Below are 22,650 nucleotides of genomic sequence, written 5' to 3'. Positions count from 1 at the left end.
TGTGTCACTCTACTTTCCACTTCCTTTGCACATTTTCCTCCCCTTTCTATCACTGTACCCAGGTATTTGTACTCTCACACATTCCAATCCACTCACTGGAATATCACAATGAGATTCACCTTCTCTCTCAATAACTGTCACTTTACTCTTTCCTACATTAACTGTCAATGCACGACGCTAATAGACATTAGCAAAACTCTGCACTAGTCTCTCTCTCTCTCTCCCTCTCTCTCTCTCTCTCTCTCTCTCTCTCTCTCTCTCTCTCTCTCTCTCTATATATATATATATATATATATATATATATATATATATATATATATATATATATATATATATATATATATATATATATGTTACAGTGAACTGATTTCATGAAATCCCTTCGGAATTCGTGAAATGAGTTTACACTAGGATGGCTTCATTATGGTTAGGTTAATTTAGGCTGCGGATAGGTTTGACTGGGATAAACTAAGTTAAGTTTAAGTTAGGTTAGGCTAGTTTAAGATAGGTTAATTTAGATGAATGCTAAGTTATGGTAAGCGTTCATCTAAATTAACCTAACCCAATCTAACCTAACTAACCGAGACCTAACCTAATCTAAATCTTACCTACATTATTCAAGTCTAACCTAACCGCAGCTTAAATTAACCTAACTTTAATTGTCCCATCCTAATTCAGACTCATTTCACGAATTCCCAAGAGATTTCATGAAATCACTAGTTATACATACTACCTGCAACGTACTAATATATATATATATATATATATATATATATATATATATATATTTCTCTATCTATACAGGGTATGCAAGCCCCCCCCCCCCGACACACACACACTGCTAAGATCTGAAAATAATTACTTCTCATGAAAATGAAGGTGCATCTGTGCTCGTAATAATTCTCCTAAAAGCAGGATAAATGAAACTATCATTACTTGGTGGTAGGACCTGAGAGTGAGTGACGCTTCAGATCTCCGATCCATCCGTCTAGCAAATCATTGCTTTGGTGGGGGTGTATAGGAAGAGTTGGAGGGGGGGGGGGACGTGTGCAATTAATTTGCGCTTTTGGGAGGCAGACTATTGCATTCTCTCTGTTCCTTTATTAGTGTTCAGGACTGTGCTGTAGAATCTGGGACGAAAGTCTTTGGTCTTAGAAAAATTGTCAGTCAAGATATACCCCTTTAATTGTTGCTTAGAAAGGGTGGAGTTAACCAGCTGGAGGAGAGTGAGTGTGATGGGGAAGGTTGGGAGAGGAGTCAGTAGGTGGAAAGTTGGGGCTCATGTTCATTAGATCAAACTTGTGTGTCTCCCAAGCTGTGAAGTTGAGTATAGATAAGGCAGAAATTTTGTGCACAGAACAATGTAGTCAGAAGTCCCTCCTGAAAAATGGAAAGAATAATTCTTTTAAAAAATCCAGAAAAATGTTATGGAATTTAAATTTTGATTGATAGCAGCTTTCTCACGACGAGAGGAAGCGTATGGCGACAGTTGGTGCAATGGTATTCCTGGTTTTTGCTTTTCAGTCTCAAAAAGATTATTTCTCAACTGATGCATCAGTGTTATATCCCGTTAATAATCATACTGTTTATCCATTTAATTATTTGTACTATTTGGTAGTATTGTTTATACTACATCAATTAAACTGACAGTCCCTCATCAGAATGAGAGTTTTTATGTTTTTGACTGGTATAATTGTAATTGATAATTCGGCTGGCATTAACCATATTATCGTTTGATGTTAAAACCCCTTCACAGTCATTTAATATTTTTTTACATTTATTATGATGTCAAGATTATAATTAAAACCCACTGGAAGCTCAGATGGTCAATATCCATGACAATGTTGTTTAAGAAGTGCAACCATTGTACATATCTTTTAACAGCTTTTGGCTGTTATTTCTAGTTTGTTTCATTGAGTGATTCCACAATCATATTAACCCGCGGCGTCCCGTCGATGTGTATTAACGTCCACACGTTTTGTCACTGCCAATCCCGTTGACGTACATAAACGAGAATCAATTGCAAGGTCCCTAATTTGCACAATTTTCAATTTTCGCGAGTGATTTTTGGTACATAAACACGGGACACCTTCCTCTACAAGATGCCAGACAGGGACAATGCCTTACCCAGCATGACCTCCCCCCCCCCTGCATGCCATTGTCTCAGCAATTCACCTGTTACCAGTGACCTGGACAGTAAAGTCATGTCATGCCACGGTACGAAATTCAGGGCCAGAGTGATTCCCCAATCGATGATAATGTGGAGGACAAACTTTACATAGCATTAAAGGAAGAAACAGTCGGAAATGATGATCAGGTAATGTCGCCAAAAAAGGTCAGGTATGTTGATGTGTTTCATGAGTGTAACAATGCTTATATTGCCTATATTACTGTGTGAAAACCAATATTCTCTCGTACTACATATAAATTCGTACCAAACAGATAAATAAATACCGTTTATGAGTGGTGTGGAATGGTTACACTCCCATAGAACTCGTTTTCTTTAGAGCCAGCCTGATAGAAAACACAGTAAGGCGAGGAGGTACTGCTACCTGTATCGAGTATTTTAAACCTCAGGTGAGCGATTTCTCTATGATTTTTCAATGTTTCTCACCAAAAGTGGAGGGTTGTGCCAAAAAAAAAAATTTCAAAAAATGGTCGGGATTGGGGGGAGTCAGTGGTGGAAAAGTGGTCGGGATGGGGGGGGTTAACTCGCTGATGGTAGAAATCTTATCTTCACTATTCTAGCTGACAACAAATGATTGTTTCGGCATAGGAGTAGCTTCTCGCCCCTGGGGACTACTAGCACATAGGTAGTCTCTTGATACACCTACGAATTATCTCCCCACCCATTTATTTTCCCAAATGGATTTATTATTGTTCCATTTACTCAAATTCCTCCATAAACCTATTATCTCCCTTAGACACATTTTTGTAATGGACATTTTGCACATGGACCTTTTTTGTCTCATGGATGTAATTTCCTCCATGGGCCTAGTTCCCCATTGACCTATTTTGCCACATGGACCTACTTTTTCCCATAGACCTATTTCTTTTTTTGGACCTTTTATACTCAAGGGATCTTCTTTTCCCTATGGACCTGTTTTACCCATGGACTAATTTTCTACATATTTCAGTTCTCCCCCATGGATCTATTTCTAACGTAGACCTAGTTTTCATACGGGGAACTAATATCCCTGGAATGATAAATGTTCCCCATCGAATTATTTTACTCATCGACCTGTTTACCCAACAGACCTCTTTCCCTCTGAGGACCTATTTTCATCATGGATACTTTCTCCACAGAGGAATACACCAAACTCTCTTACTGACCTATTTTTTCACATGGGCTCATTTTCTCCATGAACTGGTTAACCCGTGGAGGTATGACAGGCCTCGGAGTCACCCTGAACCGTGCTGCCTTTACTGTGAGATGAAACCAGCATTCACCGACCTTCCTCACACAAATATGGACGACGCAGGCATACAACCACCGTGGTATCCTCACTGAAACTGTTTGTATCGGTAATCTCACTGATAGCATCCAAATGTAGTAAATTAGTGAAATTTATGCTACTGTCAGGTGTTTTTCGTATGCTAATATGATGCTATAATTACGTTTCATGCACTGCATTCTACATTATATTCCGCTAAATCATACTTTGCTATTCGCAGTAATCTTCCTTTAACTAGCCTTCAAAAATATATGTTTCGTGCTGTTAACTGCCTGTATATGTTTATGTCACTTATAAACAGGGCTCAGTCACTGCTTTGATTAGCAACACAAGGGATCATTTACAGACTAGCTAAACCTGGAAATACAGATTTGTACTGGATCTCTGTCAACGCATTATTGTAAACTTTTTGGTAAACATATGGTTGGGTAAGTGCATATTAGGGTGGGTCAAAAATTCAAAATTCGATGAAACATGGCTGTTTTGATGACCTATAGTATGTTTTCACATGATCTAACTGTATTTTTTAGTTAGTGGTACTCCAGCAACTTTCATATTAATTTTTAACGGCACTGACGCTCCAAGCATTCAGTGATTGCCGGTGACTGGTAACTCGGTAAATGATAACCCATTGTTTTACATTTCTGTTACCAACTACACGAACTGGTACTGGTTTACAGGTTTGAATTTTGTGTAAGTCTGCGTATTTAACTGGAATCATGGCCAGTTGCAGCAAACGAGAAAGCACGAAAGACTTTGTTTTCGGCCATCACGAAGTCTTCTGGTTAATCAGTTGCCCACTAGCTGTGATGTCATAAGGGCATATTTGGAACATAAATCCACAAATCCGTCACTAAGCACCCAAACCTATGCAGACACTGTTGCACTTGAAGTAGCAGGAATTTACGAGAAAGGTTCCATCTCAACAATTGATTACACCAGTGTTGTTATTCTTGTGAAATCCCTGATAGCAAAGGCACAGGAGCTTAGGAAATATCCAGTGAGCAAAAGGACTTCCAACACCTACATAGAGAAACTCGCCAGTTTTGACACCTTATTTGATATTAGTCGTTGTAATTGTTTCAAAAACTTCAGTGCACGGAGAGCTTTGAGTGTCAATGCGCTAGAGCAGACAAGATATCGCCTGAGGAGTGGCATTTCTGGGTTGACCAAAATAGTTGCAGAAAACTGTATATTGGTGGAATAGACCGGAAGAAGACAACACAAAATAAGTGTGCAGCAAATAGAGTGATGAAAAGTAAGCTGTATGAAGAGTCCACTAGAGATACTAAGCAAAAAAATGAAAATATAATGACAGCATGTATTGACGAAAGTGATGCCTGTGATGAACAATATGATCAATATGTTGATGATGATACTGCAGAAGTACATGGAAGCAAACAGTCAGAACAATGTCAGAACAGATTAGTCTGTCCTGAGCTGAGTCGTGAAGCTGATCGATGTCAAGTCAGCAATAGAGACATCTGCTTCATTGTGAATGCAGCACTGAAAGATATGAATAATCTTTGTGAAGAAAATAAAGTTGATACCAGTAAACTCCGCCGTCAGAGAAAATACTGGAGATATGTCACATTGCAACAACATAAAAATGGCTCGAAGGAGAGCATTGCATCGGTGTCGATGGAAAAATCGATCAGACGCTCAAGAAAACCCCAGATGGTCAGAGAATCATGAAGGAAGATCACAACTCAGTAGTTGCTTTTCCTGACGCCGTTTACATCGACCACGTTTCTCCCGAAAGTGGAAGAGCAGCAGATAATGCCTAGGAAGTTATGTCTGTCATTCGAGAAACAGATTCAACAGATTCGTTGCAAGCTATCGTCTATGATGGGACAAATGTCAATACTGGAATGAGAAATGGAGTGATCCGTGACCTGAAACACAGCTTGGCAGACCACTACAGTGGCTTGTTTGTTTGTTGCATCTTGTTGAAGTCATTTTCCGAAGGTATTGCGAGGCAGTTGATGGTTCGACAACAGATCCACGAGGCTGCAGAGGAGAACGAGGTCAATCGCTTGAATTTGACCTAAAAGATCTTCCAGTTGTTGGTTATGAATGTGCTGCTGTAAAAACTTCCATTTTACCAGAAGGAATTTGAGGAGTAGACTGTAGCACCGGTCGAGTAGGGCAGTACTCCCAAGGTGGATGGAGAGTGCAACTCCTGTTTCATCAGCTCTCGGGACTAGTTCCCGACCATCCACCTTTGCTGAACTTTTTCAGTGTCTCAGTAACACAGAGAGTAGGCCAGCATGCCCTCCAGTACAAGTTTCTCTAACACCAAACTACATGCACAGTACACACTACACTTACTTTTCCAAAATTCAAACAAGTAATCATGGCTGCGAAAAACAGCCTCGGAGTCACAAGAGGGGGGGACCATAGATGCCCCCATCTTGCACCACTCTTTCGGTGATGACTCGAGCTGCCTGGAACCACTGTCTGACTCGCTGCTTCATTTCTGCAACATTCGTGGTCTTTTCTCCAACTTTCGCTCTGTTGAGCACCACCTCACCTCCTCTAAACCTCACCTTCTTTTTCTAACTGAGACTCAGCTGTCTGAGGCAACTGGTAGCAAACCCTTTTCTGTATCCTCCTACTTTCACTATACTCATTTCAAAGCCAAAGGTGGCTGTTGTGTATATATATGCAACGACTTATCTTGCTCTTATGTTCCTGATCTCGATTCTTCTGAATTCTCTACACTCTGGCTTCGACTTTCCTGTAATTTTCTGACTAAATATATCAGTGCTGTTTACTTATCTTCTAATTCTACAGACTATCAAAAATTCTTCGACTATCTTACTTCTACAATGGAAGACATTCTCTCCATTTCTTCTTTCTCTGAAATATCCATTCTAGGAGATTTCAATGTTCACCACCACTTTTGGCTGTCCTCTCCTTTCACTGATCCACCTGGTGAACAAGCCTACATCTTTTCTATCCTTAATGACCTAGAGCAGCTTGTACAGCACCCTACCCGTATCCCTGACCGCCTTGGAGAGAGCTCCAACATACTTGACCTCTTCCTTACAACTAATCCTTCTGCTTACATTGTTAATCTTTTCTCTCCGTTGGGCTGCTTCGATCACATGGCACTATGGAGCTGCGGATTGGGAGGCCCTCAGGCAGTACTTCTTAGATTTTCCGTGGAATGATTATTGCTTCCATGGCCAGGAGCCATCTGAGTGAGCCTTGCGCATTACTGAGGTTATTCTCTCGGGTATGGAAGCATACGTTCCTTTCTCATAGCCCTTGACTAATGTAAGAAAGCCTTGATTTAATCACGCTTGTTCTAATGCTGTCCGCAACAAAGAGAGGGCCTATAAAAGGTATCGTAGCCAACCCACCCCTGAATTACATCTTTTATACGTTTCTGCCCGGAATCATGCTGTCTGTTCTTCACTCTGCTGAAAATAATTTCATCTGTGCTAAATGTTCTCAACTCTCCAACTCGAATTCATGAAGCTTCTTCTGGCACCTTGCCAAAAACCTTTCTAACACCTCATCATCCTTCCCTCTTCTTATCTACTCTGATAGCTCTGTAGCTATTTCTTCTACTTATAAAGCAGATCTCTTCACTCAGACTTTCTCCTCCAATTCCACCTTAGACGATTCCAGTGCTGTTTCTCCATCACTTCCCCCCTCTGACTTCCTCATGGCTGATATTAAAATTTCTTCAGCTGTTGTATTTTCTCCCATCACAAGCCTCAATACTAACAAGGAATATAGGCCTGATGGAGTCCCTCCTGTTGTTCTCAAGAACTGTGCTTCTGTGCTTACGCCCTGCCTAGGTAAACACTTTCGCTTTTGTCTATCAACATGTACCTTTCCTTTTTGCTGGGAGTTTGCTCTCATTCAACCTGTCCTAAAGAAGGGTGACCATGCCCAGCCCTCTAACTATCGTCCAATTGCTTTAGCATCCCGTATCTCAAAAGTTTTCGAGTCAATTCTTAATAGAAAAATTTTAAAGCATCTTTCCTATCACAACCTTCTTTCTGATCGTCAATAAGGGTTCCGTCAGGGACGCTCCACTGGCGATATTCTCACCTACCTTTCAGACTCCTGGTAATTCTCCTTTCGGGACTTTGACGAAAGCTTTGCCATTGCACTTGGGATCTCAAAGGCTTTCGATCGAGTCTGACATAAATCTTCAATTTCCAAACTGCCCTCTTATGGTTTTTATCCTTCTATCTGTGCCTTCTTCCCTAGTTTCCTTTCTGGTCGTTCTATAGCCGCTGTTGTAGATGGCCATCGTTCTTCTCCTAGATCTATCAACAGTGGTGTTCCTTAAGACTGTCCTATCACCAACTCTTCCTTTTATTCATCAATGACCTTCTAAGCTGTACATCTAACCCTATCCACTCATACGCTGATGACTCCACCCTTCACCTTTCCATTCGGTTACCGCAATGCCCATCTCAGCAGTTACTTCAACAAACAAGGGATGAGTCTATGGCACACCTAATGTCTTACTAGGCTCATATCTCTGACTGGGGTAAAAATAATCTTGTTGTTTTTTAATGCATCAAAGACTCAGTTCGTACACTTATCGACTCGACAAAATCTTCCATAAGTATACCCACTGATGTTTAATATTATTCAGCTTAATCCTTCAGCATCCTTGATCATGCGTGGGGTTTCATTTACTCGGGACTTATCTTGGAACGATCATATTACATCTCTTGTAAAATCTGCTTCCAGGAGATTAGGTGTGCTAAGTCGACTCCGTTCCTTCTTTGCCTCTGCACAATTGTTGACTCTATGCACGGGTATTATTCACCCCTGTGTGGGGTACAACTCTCATGTGTGGGGAGGTCCCCCAGATACAGCTCTTCTCAATAGGGTGGAGTCATAGGCTTTTCGTCTCATCAATTCTCCTCCTCCTACTGATTCCCTTCAACCTCTGTCTCTTCACTGCACTGTTGCATCTTTATCTCTTTTCTTTCGCTGCTTCAATGGTCACTGCTCCTCTGAACTGTCTGCATGCATACCTCCGCCTCTATTGTACGACGGGTTGTGTAGCACCCGTCTAGCAGCTAGCTGTCATCCATTTTCTGTCCAACTCTCTAATGCAAGATTTAATCATTACTCCCAGTCCTTCATTTATGCAACAGGTCAACTCTGGAACTGTCTCCCTCTGTCTGTATTTCCTGCTTCCTATGATCTCCAGTCTTTCAAACGCAGTGTGTCCATGCATCTTGAATTGATTGGATCTTGAATTTGGCTCTCTTTTGTATTTTTTTTTTTTCCTTGGAGGGAACAGTTATTGCGTGCTCGTTGCCTTTGGTTCCTTCTTCCTCACATAAAAAAAAAAAAAAGTGATCTCAGCAAAGATCAGGGCTACCTGTACCTTGCATGTTTGGCAGTGCCGTTGCCAAGTGGAGATACTAATGAAGGTGTGGGACCATCTGCACAACCAGGACCGCTAATTTATGCCAGGTGGCTTTCGAAAGCTAATCGCATACTGCGACTTTGCATGTCAAAGGAGCAACCATCACCATCCCTAGAACGTCTCCTTTCATTCATTGTTAACTACTATGCTCGTGTATGGTTCAGGGTGAAAGCCAACAGCTCGTGTCAGGATGGAGCCAAAAATTTCTTCTTCATGGTGGAGCTCCTTCAAAAGCTGCCGTTGGAGGATCAGGCGATCATTCGCCCTGTGCTTGCCAATAACAGCTACTTCTGTCACCCAGAGAACATCCTGTTGTCGGCTGTTGCTGATGAAGATGTTGGCGTACGCTCGATGGCGATCAAGTTGATGAAACGAGCACAGATGAATGAGAATGATGACGAAGCCTCAGTTAGAATATTTGAAAAATCGGCCGTGAAGATAAATTTCGATGCCAAGATGTAGACTGAGCTGGTAAAGCTTTCTTCTGCCACAGTTCCTCCATTGCCGAAGAATAGACTGGACCAAATGGACGAAAGCCAACCCATCGTACTGGACGTGTACCCTTGCCATTCCCAAGGAGGGGAATGCTGCGTCAAGGACGTCAAATCCACCACAAGTAAAGTATTTGGGCATGAATCACGTCATGGTATGCTCGTCCAGTGTAAGCGATCTCGCAGCTTGTTTCCGAAGCGTGAAAGTAAACAAGACTTTCATTGTGTTCAAATGATCATACCATTTCGACTGTTCTTTTTCTTTTTTATGAAATAATGTCTTTCTTATGATTTGAATACATTTATTTCAACTGTTACTTTTATTTTTAAAACTGAAATTCAGGACACAAATTGCATTTTAGTTCAACCCAAAAAATAACGTTTCTTTTTTTTTTTTTTTTTTTTTTAGAAATAAGTCTGTTTTTAGATCCAAGTTGCCGGAATGGGCACGTATATATCGAAACTTTTTTTTCGTAGTGTTATCGTCATTGTAAAGGAGCACCATTCTGACTATGTTTCAACCTGGCAACCCTAAGTTGGTTCCTTTTCGAACCGCCCTAGTCTATATGTTAGTGAAATTTATTTCACATAAGACACGTATATCACTAGTTGGAACAGATAGGTTCCCTTAGCTATTCACAGTTATTAATGCACGGGAATCATACACGTTTTGGCTAAGGAAAACACTGTCAGATGCCTCACACGTCAAAGATTTTGTAAGTTTTTCCCAAAAAGCTCCAGAATATATATATATATATATATATATATATATATATATATATATATATATATATATATATATATATATATATATATATATATATATATATATATATATATATATATATATATATTACAAGCGGACTGTGAAATCAGTCATTTCGCGAAAAGCCTAGTCAGTTCATGAACCCAGATTAAATTGGGATGCATTAATTTAGGTTAGGATAATTTAGGGTGTAGTTAGGTTAGGTTGGGATAATCTTGGTTAAGTTTAGGTTAGGCTTGGCTAGGTTAGTTAGGTTAGGTTAGGTTAACTTAGATGAAAGTTTAACATAACTTAGCATTCGTCTAAATTAACCCACCCTAATCTGACCTAAGTAGCCTAGGCTAAACTTAACCTACATTATCCCAATCTAACCTAACCACAGCCTAAATTATCCTAACCTAACTTAACCCATCCCAATTTAAACTCATGTCACGAATCGACTAGGCATTTCACGAAATGACTAATTTCACAGTCTGCCTGTAATATATATATATATATATATATATATATATATATATATATATATATATATATATATATATATATATATATATATATATATATATATATATATATATATATATATATATATATATATATATATATATATATATATATATATATATATATATATATACTTTCTTATTTATATATCATCATCTATAACCTTTCCTGTATTAAGGAACATGAATGGTTAAGTTGAAGTATCATTTATGTTGCAGGTGGTTTGAAAATTAAAAATGCTGAACAGGATCATTTTAAATGCCATAATTTCCAGTTTCTTCTTTGCCTCCCAAGATGTAGGATGAGAACACAATGCCCAGTGGATACGATTCATTTAAACATGACTGTTAGAAACTGTCCCTTTCCGATATGGCACTAACACCTAATGCAAAAATATGACAAGACGGGACAGTTCTTATGGTGCTGCTATATTGCACAAGCTATGTATTTTGCATGGCATGCCGTTGGACATACGGTAGAGAACGGAGTCTGATTTTTTTATGCGAGGAAGAAGGAACCAAAGGCTGAGCCTGCAGAACGTTCCTTTCAAGAAAAACAAAACAAAAACAATACAACAGTGAGCCAAATTCAAGATCCATTCATTTCGAGATGCCTGGACACACTGTGTTTCAAAGACTGGAGATCATAGGAAGTAGGAAATACAGACAGAGGGAGACAGTTCCAGAGTTAACCTGTTCCATAAGTGAAGGACTGGGAGTAACGGTTAACTCTTGCATTAGAGACTTGGACAGAAAAAGAATGAGAGTTTGTTGCTAGTCGGGTGCTACGCGCCCGTTGAAGAAGTAGAGGGATGCAAGCAGACAGTTCAGAGGAGCAGTGACCACTGAAGTAGCGACAGAAAAGAGATAAAGAGGCGGCAGTGCGGCAAAGACACAGAGGTTGAAGGGAGCCAGTAAGAGGAGGAGAGTTGACGAGATGAAAAGCCTTTGACTCCACCCTATTGAGAAGAGCTGTATCTGGGGAGCCTACCCACACATAAGAGTTGTACTCTAAACAGGGAGGAATAAAACCCGTGTATAAAGTCAACAACTGTGCAGGGGTATAGAAGGCACGGAGTCGGCTAAGCACACCTATTCTCTTGGATGCAGATTTTACAAGAGATGCAGTATTATCTTTCCAAGATAAGTCCCGTGTGAATGAAACCCCAAGTATGTTCAAAAAATAATGCAGGATTGAGCTGGATATTATTAAACATTAGTGGGTACTCCAGTGGAAGGTTTGATTGGGTTGATAGGTTTAAGAACTGAGTCTTTGATGCGATATAAACAAGATTATTTTTACCCCAGTCTGAGATATGAGCCAAGCCAGACATTAGGTGTGCCATAGCCTCATCCCTTGTTTGTTGAAGTAACTCCTGAGATGGACGTTGCGGAAGCCGAATGAAAAGGTGAAGGGTGGAATCATCAGCGTATGAGTGGATAGGATTAGATGTAAGCTTAGAAGATCATTGATGAAAAAAAGGAAGAGAGTTGATGATAGGACAGAGCCCTGAGGAACACCACTGTTGATAGATCTAGGAGAAGAACGATGGCCGTCTACAACAACAGCTATAGAAAGACCAGAAAGGAAGTTATAGATGAAGGCACAGATAGAAGGATTGAAACAGTAAGAAGACAGTCTGGAAATTAAAGATTTATACCAAACTCGATCGAAAGCCTTTGAGATGTCAAGTGCAATGGCAAAGCTTTCGCCAAAGTCTCGAAAGGAGGATGACCAGGAGTCTGAAAGGTAGATGAGATGATCGCCAGTGGAGCGTCCTTGGCGGAACTCATACTGATGATCACAAAGAAGGTTGTGATAGGAAAGATGCTTTAATTTTTTCTGTTAAGAATAGACTCAAAAACTTTTGAGACACAGGATATTATAGCAATTGGACGATAGTTAGAGGATCAGGAATGGTCACCCTTCTTTGGGACTGGCTGAATGAGAGCAAACTTCCAGCATGAAGGAAAGGTACAAGTTGACAGACAAAGGCGAAAGAGTTTACCTAGGCAGGGTGTAAGCACAGAAGCACAGTTCTTGAGAACAACAGGAGGGACTCCATCAGGCCTATATGCCTTGTTAGTATTGAGGCCTGTGATGGCAGAAAATACATCAGCTGAAGAAATTTTAATGTTAACCATGAGGAAGTCAGAGGGGAGAAGTGATGGACGAACAACACTGGAATCTTAAACAGTGGAATTGGAGGAGCAAGTCTGAGTGAAGAGATCTGCTTTATAAGTAGAAGAAATAGCTACAGAGCCATCAGAGTAGATAAGAGGAGAGAAGAATGATAAGGTAAAGTTGTTAGAAGGGTTTTTGGCAAGGTGCCAGAAGGAACGGGAAGAATTCGAGTTGGAGAATTGAGAGCATTTAGTACGGATGAAATTTTTAGAGAACGAAGAACAGACTTAGCATGATTCCGATCAGAAACATAAAAAAAAATGTGATTCAGGGGTGGGTTGGTTCCGGTATCTTTTATAAGCCATGTGCTTGTTGTGGACAGCATTAGAACAAGCATGATTAAACCAAGGCTTTCTTGCATTAGTCAAAGGATATGAGAAAGGAAAGCATGCTTCCATTCCCAAGAGAATAACCTCCATAATGAGCAAGGTACACTCAGATGGCTTCCGGCCATGGAAGCAATAATCATTCCAGGGAAAATCAAAGAAATACTGGCTGAGGGCCTCCCAATCCGCTGCTCCAAAGTGCTACAGACGACGTTTCTTTGGATGGTCTTCAGGCCATACCAGAGCGATAGGACTGGATAAGGTGACAAGGTTATTATCGGCGAAGCCCAACGGAGAGAAAAGATTAACAGTGCAAGCAGAAGGATTAGTTGTAAGGAGGAGGTCAAGTATGTTGGAGCTCTCTCCAATACGATCAGGGATATGGGTAGGGTGCTGTACAAGCTGCTCTAGGTCATTAAGGATAGAAAAGATGCAGGCTTGTTCACTAGGTGGATCAGTGAAAGGAGAGGAGAGCCAAAGGTGGTGGTGAACATTGAAATCTCCTAGAATGTAGATTTCAGAGAAAGGAGATGTGGATAGAATGTGTTCCATCGTAGAAGTAAGATAGTCGAAGAATTTTTGATAGTAGAATTAGGAGATAAGTAAACTATGCAGAGATATTTAGTCACAGAATGACAGGAAAGCCGAAGCCACAGAGTAGAGAATTCAGAAGAATCAAGTTCAGGAACAAGAGAGCAAGATAGGTCATTGCGTACATATACAGAACATCCACCTTTGGCTTTGAAATGAGTATAGAGAAAGTAGGAGGATACAGAAAAGGATTTGGTATCAGTTGCCTCAAATAGCTGAGTCTCAGTAAGGAAAAGAAAGTGAGGTTCAGAGGAAGAAAGGTGGTGTTCGACAGAGAGAAATTTCAGTAATTACAGGAAAGGCTGCGAATGTTGCAGAAATGAAGAAGAAATGAGTCAGGTAGTAATCCAGGCAGCTCAAAGAGTCGTCACCGGGAGATAGGCGGATGGTGGGGGGATTTATGGTACCCCCCTCTGGGGACTCCGAGCCATGATTGTAGTGCGCCATTTTTTTTTTTTTTTTTTTTATAAGAAAGTGTAGTGTGTACTGTGCATGTAGTTTGGTGTCGATAGAGAAACTTGTATTGGAGACAATGCTAGCCTACTCTCCGTGTTACTGAGACACTTAAAAAGTTCAGCAAAGGGGGATGATCAGGAACTAGTCTCAAGTGCTGATGGAACAGGAGCTCCAGCTCTCCCAGTCATCAGTTTTCCATCCACCTTGGGAGTATTGGCCTGCTCGACTGGTGCTTCGATCACCCATCCGGCAGGTTTATATTTCAGTGCTTACCACTGCACCACACCTATCTTAGAGCAATGTTATGCAATATAAAAAATATTTTATTGTTAGAGTTAGCAACGCGAGTGAAATCTCTTTAAATGGGTCTTGTTTTCGCCAAGTCTACGTCCAATTTCAAAGGTGTGGACTTTTTCAGAACAATAAGACTATAACGGACCTACGTAGTTGTTCAGAAAGCTAATGAAGACAATGTGTGTGACCCATATACCTTCTCTCTCTCTCTCTCTCTCTCTCTCTCTCTCTCTCTCTAGTACTGCAGCAATATTGGTGGAAACACACACAAACCCTGAGAGAGAGAGAGAGAGAGAGAGAGAGAGAGAGAGAGAGAGAGAGAGAGACGAATAAACACAAAGACAAGGAAACACACAAACAGACATTCACACACACACACACACACACACACACACACACACACACACACACACACACACACACACACACATACACAGGCAGACAAAATGCAGACAGACCGACACACGCACACACATACAGATGCAGACACACACATACGGATACAGACATACATACATACAGACAGACAGACAAATAAAGAGCACAGAGACAGACAGGCAAAAAAAATATAGATTGATTGACAAAGAGAGAGAGATGGCCAGTGAAAGTCGTGGAAACACTGCTAAACATATAACACAGAGACAGAAAGACAAACCTGCAAACAGACACACACAGACAGAAAGACAGAGACAGACACACACAGACTGAAAGACAGACAGACAGATACACACACACACACACACACACACACACACACACACACACACACACACACACACACACACACACACACTGAAACACGGACAGAGATATACACAGAGGGACGTATAAACAGACAAACACAGACACACACACAAACACAGGGAGAAACACAGACATACAGAAACAGGCAAAATCACACACACACACACACACACACACACACACACACACACACACACACACACACACACACATACAGAAACAGACACAATCGGACATAGACACACACACATACAAACGCAGGCACAATGACATACAAACAAATACACATACATGCATACGAACGCAAACACACACACACAAAACACACACACACACAGATACACAGACAGACACATACAAATACAGAAACACAGACAAACACAGGCCAGAGCACAGACAGACATACATACAGACAGACACTCAATCACACACACACTAACGGACACAAAGACGCACACAAAGAGTGATACAAAGACACACTAACAGATACAAAGACACTCACTGATAAACACACATGCACACACGGGAAAAAAAATATATATATATATATATATATATATATATATATATATATATATATATATATATATATATATATATATATATATACCGGTATATTATGTACACAGACAGATATACAGACACTCACATACATTCGCACACCCAGACAGATATACAGACACACACTGAGAAGCACACATACTGTACATACATACATACAGACAGACACACACACAGATAAACATAAACGTACGCTCGTATACACGAGTAGACTGTAGCACCAGTCGAGCAGGGCAGTACTCCCGAGGTGGATGGAATGCTGATGACAGGGAGTGCTGGAGCTCCCGTTTAATCAGCCCTCAGGACTAGTTCCTGATCATCCCCCTTTGCTGAACTTTTTCAGTGTCTCAGTTACACAGAGAGTAGGCCAGCATGCTCTCCAGTACAAATTTCTCTATCATCACCAAACTACATGCACAGTACACACTACACTTCCTATTCAAAATTCACCAAAAATGGCGTCGATTTATCAAGACTCGGAGTCCCCAGGGGGGGAGACCATAAATGCCCCCACTATCTGCCCCTCTCCCGGTGACGACTCGAGATGCCTGGAACCACTGTCTGACTCTCTTCTTCATCATTTCTGCAACATTCGCGGCCTTTCCTCTAACTTTCGCTCTGTTGAGCACCACCTCTCCTCCTCTAAACCTCACCTTCTTTTTCTAACGGAGACTCAGCTGTCTGAGGCAACTGACAGCAAACCCTTTTCTGTATCCTCCTACTTTCTCTATACTCATTTCAAAGCCAAAGGTGGCTGTTGTGTATACATACGCAACGACTTATCTTGCTCTCGTGTTCCTGAACTTGATTTTTCTGAATTCTCCACACTCTGGCTTCGGCTTTCCTGTCAGTCTCTGACTAAATATATCTGTGCTGTTTACTTATCCCCTAATTCTACTATCAAAAATTCTTCGACTATCTTACTTCTACGATGGAACACATTCTGTCCATTTCTCCTTTCTCTGAAATCTCCATTCTTGGAGATTTCAATGTTCACCACCACCATTAGCTCTCCTCTCCTTTCACGGATCCACCTGGTGAACAAGCCTACATCTTTTCTATCCTTAATGACCTAGAGCAGCTTGTACAGCACCCTACCCGTATCCCTGACTGCCTTGGATGGAGCTCCAACATACTTGACCTCTTCCTCACAACTAATCCTTCTTCTTACTCTGTTAATCTTTTCTCTCCGTTGGGATCCTCCGATCACAACCTTATTACCTTAACCTGTCCTATCACTCCGGTATGGCCTGTGGACCCTCCAGGGAAACGTCATCTGTGGCATTTTGGAGCCGCGGACTGGGAGGCCCTCAGGCAGTACTTCTTTGATTTTCCCTGGAATGATTATTGGTTCCATGGCCATGAGCCATCTGAGTGTGCCTTGCGCATTACGAAGGTTATACTCTCAGGCATGGAAGCATACATTCCTTTCTCATATCCTTTGACTAACGCAAGAAAGCCTTGGTTTAATCACGCTTGTTCTAATGCTGTCCGCAACAAGGAGAAGGCCTACAAAAGGTACCGGAGCCAACCCACCCCTGAATCACATCATCTTTACGTTTCTGCCCGGAATCGTGCTAAGTCTGTTCTTCGCTCTACTAAAAATAATTTCATCCATACTAAATGCTCTCAACTCTCCAACTCGAATTCTTCCCGCTCCTTCTGGCACCTTGCCAAAATCTTTCTAACAACTTTACCTCATCATCCTTCCCTCCTCTTTTCTACTCTGATGGTTCTGTAGCTATTTCTTCTACTGATAAAGCAGATCTCTTCGCACAGACTTTCTCCTCCAATTCCACCTTAGACGATTCCAGTGCTGTTCCTCCATCACTTCCCCCCTCTGACTTCCTCATGGCTGACATTAAAATTTCTTCAGTTGATGTATTTTCTGCCATCACTGGCCTCAGTACTAACAAGGCATTTGGCCTGATGGGGTCCCTCCTGTTGTTCTCAAGAACTGTGCTTCTATGCTTACACCCTGCCTAGGCAAACTCTTTCGCCTTTGTCTGTCAACTTGCACCTTTCCTTCTTGCTGGAAGTTTGCTCTCATTCAGCCAGTCCCAAAGAAGGGTGACCACTCCCAACCCTCCAACTATCGTCTAATTGCTTTAACGTCCTGTATTTCAAAAGTTTTCGAGTCAATTCTTAATAGAAAAATTTTAAGGCATCTTTCCTATCACAACCTTCTTTCCGATCGTCAGTATGGGTTCCGTCAGGGACGCTCCACTGGCGATCTTCTCACCTACCTTTCAGACTCCTGGACATCCTCCTTTCGGGACTTTGGCGAAAGCTTTGCCATTGCACTTGACATCTCAAAGGCTTTCGATCGAGTCTGGCATAAATCTTTAATTTCCAAACTGCCCTCCTATGGTTTCTATCCTTCTATCTGTGCCTTCATCGCTAGCTTCCTTTCTGGTCGTTCTATAGCCGCTGTTGTAGACGGCCATCGTTCTTCTCCTAGATCTATCAACAGTGGTGTTCCTCAAGGCTCTGTCCTATCACCAACTCTCTTCCTTTTATTCATCAATGATCTTCTAAGCTGTACATCTAACCCTATGCACTCATACGCTGATGACTCCACCCTTCACCTTTCCATTCGGTTCCCGCAACGCCCATCTCAACAGTTACTTCAACAAACAAGGGATGAGGCTATGGCACACCTAATGTCTGACTTGGCTCGTATCTCTGACTGGGGTAAAAATAATATGGTTGTCTTTAAGGCATCTAAGACTCAGTTCTTACACCTATCAACCCGACAAAATCTTCCACAGGTATACCCACTAATGTTTAATAATATTCAGCTTAATCCTGCATCATCCTTGAACATGCTTGGGGTTTCATTTACTCGGGACTTATCTTGGAAAGATCATATTACATCTCTTGTAAAATCTGCTTCCAAGAGATTGGGTGTGCTAAGCCGACTCAGCTCTTACTTTACCTCTGCGCAATTGTTGACTCTATACAGGGATTTTATCCGCCCCTGTGTGGAGTACAACTCTCATGTGTGGGGAGGCTCCCCACATACAGCTCTTCTCACTAGGGTGGAGTCAAAGGCTTTTCGTCTCATTAACTCTCCTCCTCTTACTGACTCCTTTCAACCTTTGTCTCTTCGCCGCACTGTTGCATCTTTATCTCTTTTCTATCGCTACTTTAATGGCCACTGCTCCTCTGAACTGTCTGCTTGCATTCCTCCACCTCTACGACGGGCGCGTAGCACCCGTCTGGCAGCAAACTCTCATCCCTTTTCTGTCCAACTCACTAATGCAAGAGTTAACCGTTACTCCCAGTCTTTCATTTATGCAACAGGTCAGCTCTGGAACTGTCTCCCTCTGTCTGTATTTCCTGCTGCCTATGATCTCCAGCCTTTCAAACGCAGTGTGTCCAGGCATCTCAAAATGATTGGATCTTAAATTTGGCTCTCTATTGTATTTTGTTTTTCTCTTGGAGGGAACTGTTACTGCGGGCTCATAGCCTTTGGTTCCTTCTTTCTCGCATAAAAAAAAAAAAACAGTCAAATATCTGCATAGATACATACATACACAGACTGACAGGAAGACAGACAGACAAACACGCACAGACAGACAGGAAGACAGACAGATACACAAGCACAGACAGACAGAAACACACACACACACACACACACACACACACACACACACACACACACACACACACACACACACACACACACATGAAAACAGACTCACACATTCAGACACCCCTCACACTCAGACACACGTAGCTACAACATAACACCCCCTTTCGCGTTGCGAACGGGGTGTAAAACATATTTTTAATGATGAAGTGTCCAGTTGCATTGGTCTGCAACTAACAACTCTGCATCTTGAATGCTGAGTTGTAGTTGTAAATTAAGTCAAGAATATGATTATCCTGTAGTTAAGAGGAATTGGTATGGAGTGGATGTCAAATAATAGTATCCAATAATTTTGAAGATATTAAAATGTTTGAAGGTGATGGGATGGCAATGCGCTAAGAACCATCGCAAGAAGGTCGAGGAAGTAAAGAAAATGTAGTCCCATCCCTATATTTTGGTTTTGCTCCAGTACATGTCACTGAAGTGCAGCATAAGTGCACAGAAAAATGTTATAATACTGTAGCAGATATTAACCAACCATTTAGTATACAAAAATATGCAACAACATAAATGTTGATGGAGCATTACATGCGGATATACTGTCTTAGGTTCCGATGGTTTTCGGCGCACTGCCATCTCTACATCTTCATACATTTTATGATTTTTAAAAACGAGTTTTGATGATTTTTAAAATCCTCTGTATCAGAAATCTCCAAAGATATGTGTGTGTGTGTGTGTGTGTGTGTGTGTGTGTGTGTGTGTGTGTGTTATTCAACTTAAATGTCACAGAAGTGAAGGGATTAATGAAGACTCTGATTAGCCCGCTCCAATCTGAAGAGTCTCTCTTGAAGAGAATTTATCTGGAGAACTGAGACAGCATAATACGCAAGCCTCAGGGTTAGTCTATGATAGTACTCTGGACTTAGTTCTGTGACCTTGACGTTTGACTGATTGTTCCTAATCTTGAAATACTTCATCCTTGTGGGACCAGTAGCCTCTTCACTAAGTCTGATCCAAATCGCATCAAGAGTTTGACACTGCCCGCGTGACTTGACCTTTGTCTTATTGTCCTCAAAACCGAATAATTTTAATCTCTGGCAGACCCTAAGTCATTCCCCAAAGTTTCATCTGAATTCAGTAACAAGTTTTGAGTTAAAGGGCCAAAAGTTTGACAATCTCTTCGGACCTTTCATTCTAACTGATTGTTCTGAAGGCTGAACAACACTTTTATCTTACCCTCTACCCTTCTGCCAAGAGTCGTCTAACTCGGATAAAAATGTAAAAGTTATCATATTCCTGCTCCATTACCGACGAACTTTTTCGACCAATATATCCCTTGCCTCTGACGCAGTGGAAAATAAGAAACCTTGAGAAAAAGTTGATCACTTTGCCCATTTTCGAGGTAGGGAGTCTAAGGATGATGGAGAAGAAGAAGGCAGAAAGATGAAGAATGTATGAGAAATCGGGTTTCTTCCGACTATTTTGGCGTGCTGTTGTAAGGTTTTATCTCCTAGATGTTTTATATATAGAAAAGCATAAGTATGAAGGTCTGATGCTTTAAAATAAAAATACCTCTGAAATTAAGCGCTACGCAGGTTTAAAAATTATTTGCTAAGGCTTGCGGGTGCAGCGGAGTCATCCCTACATAGTGATTACTGTCACCCTGATATATACATGTCAGACGTTCAAAATCATTCTTCGCACAACTGCATCATAGCATAGTTTCACTGAAAACCTCATCATTTCAGTGGCAATATCTTTTTCGCCCTCTTCTTGCTATCAGTGGACTTTGTTCAGTTAAAGAGAGGGTTTAGGAGACCACGTCAATAGCATAGGGATAAGTGAATGATGTATGTAACCTGTAAGTATAAAGAGTCTAATCTAAGCAATACCTCCTGGAGTTAACAAAAATGGGACAGTGGACACACCATCGGATAGAAAGGATTATGAAGTCAATTTATTACCTATCAAAGTCGTAAGTTCCTCTTAAGTTGAATAACTTTTTCTGAGGGCAAATAGAAAAAAAAAAAAGCTTGGCACTGCAAGGATTAACCTTTTCAACTGGACGACTTATATTCTGTTTTTGTTTTGTTTTTCTGAACATTTCCTAAGCATTTGGGTTCGGGGTAACATTTATAAATGGGGTGGTCATATAAAGCCGTCTTTAACTTTCACTGCTAGACATCAGTATCAAGATGGGTAAACTCGACAGGAAGTCGAAAGAAATAAAACTATAAAGTTAAAAATTACTACGAAGCAGTGAGACCTTCTGGGCCGTAATAGAGGGTTTTGCTTAAATCTACAGGATTGAAGCACTTTGTGTCCGAAAAGAGTTAATCAGCGATAGACGGACTGGTTAGCACTTAAAGACAATAAAGATACTGAAGGCGTTAACACTTTCAGGTTTTTGGAATTCACTCGCGTCTGAATATGATCACTAGGCGTTAGATGAAAGAAAATACTAGTTTTCCAGACCATAAGAGGATTGCTGGTGCTGTACCAGTATTAACACTCAGATCCATCTGATTCCCTCCCAGCTGAGTAAAATCGCGCGGAATAACTGTTATAAAATACTGGAGCTGTGACTATGCCAGAGTTAATTGTACCAGAAATAACAAGTACTCTCCTATACTCGCCCTCACCTCAATAAAATCGCTGTGTATTAGCTCGAACAACGGGCTGTAGTTGTGCCTGTATTTTGTCTGTCTACCTGTTTACTGGCAGACGCCTTAATCCCGTAAGGGGTGGTCACAAACAAAAAGCCTCCACATCGCCTTTTCAACCCTGCCATTTGGCTGCCCTCCCTGCAACACACACATTCTCTCATATGGCTCTCCTTTCTGCCCTCCCATCTCATCCATGGTTTCCTCCTCTTCCCCTCCACCTCACTCACATACACTTTTCTAATTCGTTTCTTATTCTCCATCCTATCCAAATGGCAAAATCATCTCAAAATATTTTTCATTAACAGTTACTTTCAAAAACATTCCTTCACATCAGCATTACAGCGCTCCTTTACCTTCACATAATGTCAGTCTCTCCATGCAACTCCACAAGTTCCTCTCAAATAGCTCATTACCTCCGCCAACGAAGTTGGACAAGGTTACATATTCACCTATGTTTGTGTGTTTGTTTGTTGTTTTTCCACTCAATATCTCCAAAAGTTCCCAATGAATTTCAATGAAACTTTGTGGGAAGTGATAAAATTTTTGGTCATATCCGGATCCGGATTCGGATTATCTCACTATATATCTCCAAAAGTTTTCAATG

The sequence above is a fragment of the Coenobita brevimanus genome, chromosome 53 (genome assembly GCF_032717465.1).
Source record: "Coenobita brevimanus isolate Jiangsu-jjx chromosome 53, ASM3271746v2, whole genome shotgun sequence".
Lineage (NCBI taxonomy): Eukaryota > Metazoa > Arthropoda > Malacostraca > Decapoda > Coenobitidae > Coenobita > Coenobita brevimanus.
This window is presented reverse-complemented; position numbering follows the sequence as displayed.